Here is an 8,445-nt window from a genome sequence, read left to right as displayed (position 1 = left end):
ATTGTCAAAAACCACTCAACCTGTCAGAGGAGGACGGCAACAAGCGGCGCCCACCGTGATGCACAGCGTTAATATAAGTGAACAAAGGGAGTCTGAAAGCGCACCCTCGGAGGGGAAGAAAGGAATGGTTTAATAAAGGGACGGAGCGAGGGGCGGAAATGACGGGGCTGAGGAGAGCGGCGTTCCTAGGAGACAGCCATTAACATTTGATTGGCTGTCACACTGTTAACTGCTGCCACGCTGCCAGGCTCCTCCGAGGAATTAGCGCTAGTTCAGGAATGCGCGAGAAAGAAAAGGGGCCGAAGGGCGGAGCGAGGAAGAGGAGGCAGAAAACGGGGGGATGGAGAACAGAACGAGTGTGTGTGTGTGTGGGGGGGGTGTTAATTAGAAGACGGAGCGTTCTGGCAAATACCTGTCAGGCGTTTTAACTCTTCGCAGGCCAGATGGTGCTCCGCCGTCCCCCCATCACAGATACTGTACACTGTGTGATGCAAGACACTACAGCATGAGTGGGGGCTGATGGGAAACGCGGGACATGAAGGGACCTGGTGGACGAGGACGGTTCCATAAGCAGTGGGCCACTGAGGGAGTAGCTTTGGTTTGATCGTGGTCCAACGTTGAGGTTCCTAATGTTATATTTAATGTAATGAGTGGCAGCACTGACAAATGCATGTTGGAGTTGGACGCATGAGTGAGAGAGCTTCATCTGAGCCCAGGAACAGCCCGCTGCAGCAGAATCGGAGGTCCGATCGATTGGAACTGTTTAATGTTTCATCAAGTTTTTACCTGAACTTTGGCTTCTGCTCGCTGTCTGTCTGTCGGCATAGCAACAGACTTTGAAACCAGCTCGTTCGCCCCCGTCTCTGTTTGAAAGCGACGTCCGCGGCTGTGAATGGAGGAGCCGGTCCGAAATCCCCCCCCCCCCCCCCACCCCACCTGCATGACACGTAACACTGTGCGTCGCGGTCGCCTGCTGAGGTGAAGCCAGAGATGAAGCCGCGCTTCCCCTCCTGGGTCGGCTCAGCCGGTGGCACCTGTATGGATCCCCGCTGTGAGGAGGGATGAGTGAGCGGATAAAAGCAGGCAGAAAAAGGAGTTACTGCTAAGAAAGACTGACAGATGTGAAGGAGGTTGTGTTAGCGTGAACGCAAAGAGAGGAGGATTTCAAATCCACAGTGGAGTAAAGTAGATGAAAGCTGAGGGGAATCAGCCTAAAAGCAATGTAGGCAGTAAAATATAGGTTACATTTTATTTATTTTTATTTAAATTTGAAAGTTTCCTTTACACTTTACTTTAGAAAAGTCATCACATCTTTATTGGCCACATAACTGTATACTGTATATAACAGTATAATAAAGTGTACGTCAGCATCGTACAATAGTAAATGTTGTGACAATACAATAGAGTGAAAGTGAGACAAAGCAATGGAGCAGACTTTGAGCAAAAGTGAGTAATATTAGATTCATTATTCATTTGATGTGGGGTAAATATTTCATGGCCCGCGAGTGGAAAGTGCCTGGGGTTTATTCTAGAGTCTGGGTCAAACTCCACTGAAAGCGGCCAAGTCTGCGCCTGTGAATCACATCTGTGTGTGTGTGTGTGTGTGTGTGTGTCTGCGTTGTTGAGTCTGCAGCGATTCACATGGTCAGTGAGTGATAGAAACAGAACGCTGGCTCGGCGTGTTAGTATCTAAAGCGGTCGCGTGCTCCTCTCACGGTAATAAAGCTTCCACCCAACGCGAGCAGCAGAGGAAGATGCACTGCACCAATTTGTTGTGCTCACTGTGCAACAGCCTGATTCATAGTCTGCTTGCTCCAGGAGTGCTACGGAACAGATTGTGCTGCTTTTAGAAACGCTGTCTGTGTTTTGGTTTTTTTTCAGGATCACTCAAACACAACGACGGCTAAAACGCTGAACGCTGTTCCAGTACATTTCCTTCCCCGGCCTCTCTCTTTCTGCTCAGGGGGAAATTGAAAGCCGCAGTTTTGCATTTGCTTGAATATGTCGGGAGGTCGTATTGAAATGAAAGGTTAATAAAAGATTTTTATCAGCCGAGGCTATTGACATCAGCGATGACCTTTAGGATAAGCCTGTAGCGACCGAGTGGAGAAAATGTTCAATTTAGGAGCAGAGGACGCCGGCGCTGGTGCTGTTATAATACGACAGGAGAGAACGGCGTGTGAAATATTTATTTACCTCTCAAGGCCTGAGTTCTTCTTTTGCCTTTTCTTCCAGTTAAAAAGAAAGAATTCACCACCAAGTTAACTGTCTCTGGATTAATGATTAAAAATCTTGCCGTCCAGTCTGATCAGATAACATCTCACTACTTATTTTGTGGATTTTACTGCATCCGTGCAGCATTTTTTTTTAACATTTGCTGGTTATGATGCTGTAGAAACAGAATAAAGTTATGGAAAGTGGCCTGTCTCAGGTTTGAAGGGTTCCTTTTCCGAGCTGCAGGTTTTAGATGTTCAGTACGGTTTAGATTTTGAAATATTATGCGTTAGACAATGATTGAACAGGACTGGACTCAGTGACTGAGGTTTTAACAATATTTCAGACTTTGCTCGAAATTCCTACAATCATTCACAGTAAAGCCACAAATAACAATCATCAATCATCGTACTATGTTGTAAGCAAAACTGAGGAGGGATCCACATGCAGGATGCTGTATAATGAGTGTACACAGGAAAGCTGTCAGTCCAATCTGGATGCGGTGACGCTGACACCTACATGTCTCCGTTACCTCTCAGCACGCTGCTTCTCTAGCTCCTCTGTGTATGACTCTCGCTCCATCTGGGCCGGCTTCCATGGCAACCAGGGTCAGTCCGCTTCAGGAGGAGCTAATGATCATTGCACGCGGCGCAGAAGGATGAGGAACGTAAGCGTTAACCTTGCGTTTTGGAGGGCGAGGTCTCTGGTCTGTGAAGCGTCCAGTCCCGTCCTCCTGTCCGTGTATCAGCGGCGACGTCAAATGATGAGTTGCTATTGAGCCCGGCTTCCACCACTACTGCGTATTTCATTATAGGCAATTCATTTCACAGTCACCATGGAGATTTAGGTGAAGTTGGTGTTCCAGAAAGGAAATGAATTGCGTCAAATTTACAGCATCCACCAGATTTGCTCCAAGATCTATTTGACTAATTAGAATTTGAACTCCGGCTGGACAGTTTTAACACCTGTGTTACAGCTCCCCCTCCGGCCTGTTGGTGGCGCTGTGGCTTTATTGTGCGCTGCTGTTCTAACCTGTTTGCTGTCGCGTTCGTGACAACCTGATGCACCAAAATGACTTTAAATGAACTCCCCATGTCCCATTTTCCCTCAGTTTGAATTTGGTTTGGATGAAGTGCGTCTCCGTCTGGCGGTTTGATTGCTGCTTTGTTTTATTGGTTTTGATGATTATTTTTATGCAGCAGCAACAGTCTGAATGAAGCCGCGCGGCGAAATAATGAAAAATGAAAGAGAACAAACAAAAAAGAGAAGCGAAGACACACAAACAACGGAAAGATATTACAAATGTGACTCAGCTCGTCTTTTAATGCAAGCTGGCATTCAGTCTATCTGACTGCTGTTTTTTATTCAATAAGATACTCGACTGGTACATTAGTGCTTGAGGGCAGGACATCAGTGCTATCAGCTGATTTCATAGATCAAACTATTCTGGGTGGGCTGCTCTTATCTTAGCAGCTGGGAAATGGAGCACAGTCGATATCCCTTACAGGAATAGCTAACCTTTCTGTTGACTAACATTCAGAGCTACGTCAGACTGTGTGTGTGTGTGTGTGTGTGTGTGTGTGTGTGTGTGTGTGTGTGTGTGCGTGCGTGTGTGTGTGTGTGTGTGTGTGTGTGTGTGTGTGTGTGTGTTTGTGTGTGTGATGGATGGTTACAGACTCGTAAATGAACATTGATTTTTCAAAACCGTCCACTCCTGCGATCAGTTACCGTCGCCACTAATAAAAGACGCGTCAAACTGTGAGACGACGCAACAAAGACCGCGACGGGAGGCACTGAGGCTCCAGATTAAAAGTCTGCCCAGCTTTGCTTTTCCTCACCTTATCTGTGACTCAACATCTGAATGTATTTGCTCCTGATTAGAAAGCACACGACTGCAGTCACATGGAGGACGGCCGTAAACCGTGAACTGGGAGCCCAGCAAGAGCAGAAGACCTGGAAAACCACAAGGACCAATCACTCACTGTCTCTGGGGAGTCGTGTTTGTTTACACACGCAGCCCTCAAACAGACATTACCAGTTTGTGGGTGGACGCTGATGTGTGTATCCCCTATGCCCCGGCTGCATCGAACAGTAAACATCATCAGCCCGGTGAGTTGAATGATCCACACACCAACCCGCTGTGATTTCACAGGGCCTCGGGGGTCAAGGGGCTCCGCAGAAGACAATCACACAATGAGCAAGGCAGAGTGGATGCAGGGCTGCTATCCTGAGCTGATTGCACTGGTGTGGATGCAGTGGCTGATTGTGATTGTAAGTAAGTGCAGAGGAGTGGCCAGGTGGGTTATGGGTAAATTGAGAAGAGAAAAAAAGACTGGCGGAGAAAAGGATAAAATGGTGGCGGTGTAAAAAGCTGAATAATGATGATAGTGATGCAGACCTCAGTTCTGAAAATCATACATACTGTATCATACATGTATTTGCTGAATTTTGGAATAGTACAATTTGATGTTGTTATTTTCTGCCCTGCTCACTTTTCCAAATCTCTGCCCTCTGGTCAGGATTTGAGCTGTGAGTAAACATTTTCTCATTACCGGGCATTGCCTTTGGCCTCTTTTCATCACCCCTATTATTTGGGAAAACCTCCATCTCCGCGGGGGCGTCCGAACGCGACCCAGCACGGGAGGAGCTCTCCTCTCATCTCTGCCCATGGCCTCCGCATGCGGCGGGCGCCATATGCTGCACACACCCCGGCACCGAGGCCGCACCGGCTGCGCCTTGGGGTCCGGCGCTTAGGCGCAATTTCCCTCGACATCAAGATAAGCTTTGTGTCTCGCTGTTGCCATGGCGACGCAGCATCGCCGCCGGGCGGCGCGGGGAGGAGTAATAAGGTGTCACGATGCGGCCGCGGGTTACCGGTGACCCCTGACCCCCCCCGGGGCCAGCGGGTACACGGGGACAAGCAAAACAAGGGCGCGCAGTAATCATCCACCTGAACCTAAACTCACGCCTGGACGTTTAAAGCCCCGAAGTGTGTTTGGGAGCCAGCAGGAAAACAAGGAACGGTTGCTGCTCCAGGATGTGACTCTACCACAGGAGGATGTAGAGCACTGAAGCTAACCGGGATCAGTGGATTCGTCTCTGCTTTTAGAATCGCACACAGATCAATGGGGCGGTGTCGGCCCAGGTGCGCCGGCCCGACATCTGCGCGTCCTCCAGCTGGAAACACGGCCGCGCCCCAGTCCGCCTCATTAGAACATTAAAGCGGCTTTTAAAGAAGCGAGGGCTTCAGAGGCGCAGCGCGGGGAAAAGTAGAAAGGCTCCGACGCAGCCTGTGATGAAATGGAGCTCGGGCCCGACCCGGAGTGATTGTTCTTCCTTTTGTGTGCGGATGCCGGCTCCCCCGCCTCCCCGCGCTCCTTCAGCTGCTGAATCTGGGTCAGCGTGATAGGCAGACTTAAAAAGACGGCGACTGCCGAGCGTTTTGGGGGTTTTTGTGTGTGTTTCTATGCGCGTCACCGTGGCTGGACAGAGCTCAGCGCCCGTCTCACATCCCTGCTGGGTTTCTCTGGCCTTGACGCGTGGTCCATGGAAGCCTGTGGATTCGTATGCAGACCTGCGTCTGTCAAAATGTTACACCGCTTCTTTTTTTAGATGGCGCAGGTTTGGATGCACACACACACACACACACACACACACACACACACACACACACACACACACACACACACACACACACACACACACACGCAAAATGTCCAGAGGAGGTTGGATTCTGTTTTCACAGCTCTGAGTGAATGTGTTACAGTAGCTCTCAGGCTTTTCTGCTCTGCTTGTGCAGCTACGCTACGTTACCTCAGCTGCTAGCAAAGAATTCAAGAATTTCAAGTTCTGGGCAGATTTCACTTCCAAACAGAAGCTAATGATTCTTCCTCCCGAGGGCATAAATAGCGTTACAGCAGGTTTCACAGCGTCGTTTCTGCAGCAGTCGTCCTACTCTGAGCCGAGCAGCAGGAGAGCAGGTTTAAATTTAAACCTTTCATTGGGAGCAGCGCTCTGCTAGTAATTCAAGGTTGTGTCAGTGTCTCCGTCTGGCAGGTTCACATAATACACATCAAAATGTCAAAACACCTCATGAAAGCGGTTCTAGGAGCGAGGGCTGCTTTTGATTTGGCCTCACATGGTTTTGCCCGAGAGTCAAGAGTTCGCGCGTTGAACCAGACTAATTCCATTCTGGAAAAGCGCTGACGGTGCATTTTCTGTCCCGTACGTGTTCCAGTGATTCTCCGTCGCTCTCTTCGCGTCCTCTGACCTTTGACCCCGCCCCTCTTCCTCTGTCCTCGCGCTCTCTCGTCTTTCTCCTCCCTCTCTCTGCATTATTGATCGCCGTAATCTAAGCACAGCCAACCCCGTGTCAGTAGCACACGCTCGGTGGGGTCTGAATCACCGAGTCCTGTTCTGTTAGATAAGACCATTAACTGAGCCAGGAGCCAAGAAAAGGGAGAGAGGGTGGAAAGGGCGCGCAGCGCAAGCAGCCCGCATGTGATGTGTGAGTGCAGTGAGTGCAGTGTGTGTGTGAGTGTGTGACCCTTAATGGAGGCTACACCTGGTTGATGTCTATAATTCAACACTAGATTACATCCAGCTCCTTTTCTGAAGGGGAGAAAATCAATTTAATTGCCCTTGGCTACGCTGAAGTGATATTTTTTTTATTTCAGGGACCGGCGAGTCGGGTATGACCACTATATTTTGTATTATCTCTATCCGTTGGCCGCTTTTCCAATGAAGGCGAGCATTATTGCTTTGTTCACTCCCAGGCATCTGCAGAAATGCCTGAATTTGGACGGCTTGACAAATGTATTTGTTGACATCAACTGGCCGATGGGATGGTGGCGGAACGTAACAAAGAAGGCTCAAGTGTTCACAGATTAAGCTACTGAAACATGAATGATTATAAAAACATTTTGTAAACTATAATATTAAATGCATTCACACGAGAAATTGACTCAATGCCTGTAACATAACTAACAAACAAAACTGACCAGAACCTGGAGAAATGTTAATTATCTGCCACAGTTCACATATTTACATATGATCCACGCATTGATTTTGCTGTGTATGCAGAATTCGGCATATGCAGCGTTTCATGACCTACGGCCACGTTTGCCAGGGAGAAAGCCAAATCAATCAGAGCTTCTAGCACACGACATCCAAATAATAAGGGTCTGATGTGAAGGGAAACAGGACAGTAACAAGAGGAGCGATGATGTCATTTGGCTCAGTCTCACCTGCAAACACGCAGTCTGGTTTGTATTAATATTTGTACTACCAGGACAGAGGCCGGAGCAGAGCCAGGATGAGGTGAGTGAGTTTGTCCTCATCTCGCAGCGTGCGTGGGCGGCGGCCGTCTTCGGGAACAACCCGATCGCAGACGCTGGGCTCGTTTTGTTCCCTAATTGCTGCCAATCAAAAATGCATTCGCCTCCAATTAAAGCGGTCACGCTGGGACGCGCGCCCCGGTTGGATCGAACAAACGGAGTGACGTATTGTCGCCGCACACCAAGGAAGGAGCCGGTGTGATGGGAACAGTTTGAAGTGGGGCTGGAACGTGGGAGAGGCTGCTGAAGCTGCCTGCTTCCTGCATCATGATTCAAACAGCGCTTCTGTTCGGTGGGGATTTTCAAAGTCAGACAAAAGCAGGGATGAGGGGGTGTCATCTTCCTCCTCTCAGCCTTCGCGACTAAACCCCCTCATCTATCTGTCCACGTTATTACACCCCCCCCCCCCCTTTTTTTAGCTTTTCTTCTTCCCCCTACAGTACAGCGCCTCTTTCATCTTTCTTTCATCTTTCTCTTGTCCTCTGCCTTAATTCTGTTTTCATCTGCTCGTTTTCCACCTCAGCCTGTCAGATCCCCCCCCCCCCCCCCCCATCATCACTCTTTGCAATCTTCCTCCCATCGTCTCGCTCCTCCTCTGCCCTCTCCCCTCAGCCCCTCACCCATCCATCTCCCCCTCTCCGCGGGGGCCTGGAGGCTGCCAGTCTGTCCTGCTCCCGAGCGGACTCACACGTGCACGTACATGAGCACACAAACACCTCCCCGGGGGGTGTTGGACACCAGTCCGTCCCGCTGTGGCACCGATCTGCTCACCGAGGTGAGGGGGCGTCTGTCTGGGTTTCATCACTCTGCCCACTCATCCAGGAAGGCGACGGTGAGACTGTGGGGCAGCCCACTGTGGGCCTGGGTTGCCTCCTCAGGTGTGGTCATTCTGTTC

The sequence above is a fragment of the Betta splendens genome, chromosome 11, assembly GCF_900634795.4.
Source record: "Betta splendens chromosome 11, fBetSpl5.4, whole genome shotgun sequence".
NCBI classification, from domain to species: Eukaryota; Metazoa; Chordata; class Actinopteri; order Anabantiformes; family Osphronemidae; genus Betta; species Betta splendens.
The sequence above is the reverse complement of the archived record's forward strand: the minus strand, read 5'-3'. Positions refer to the sequence as shown.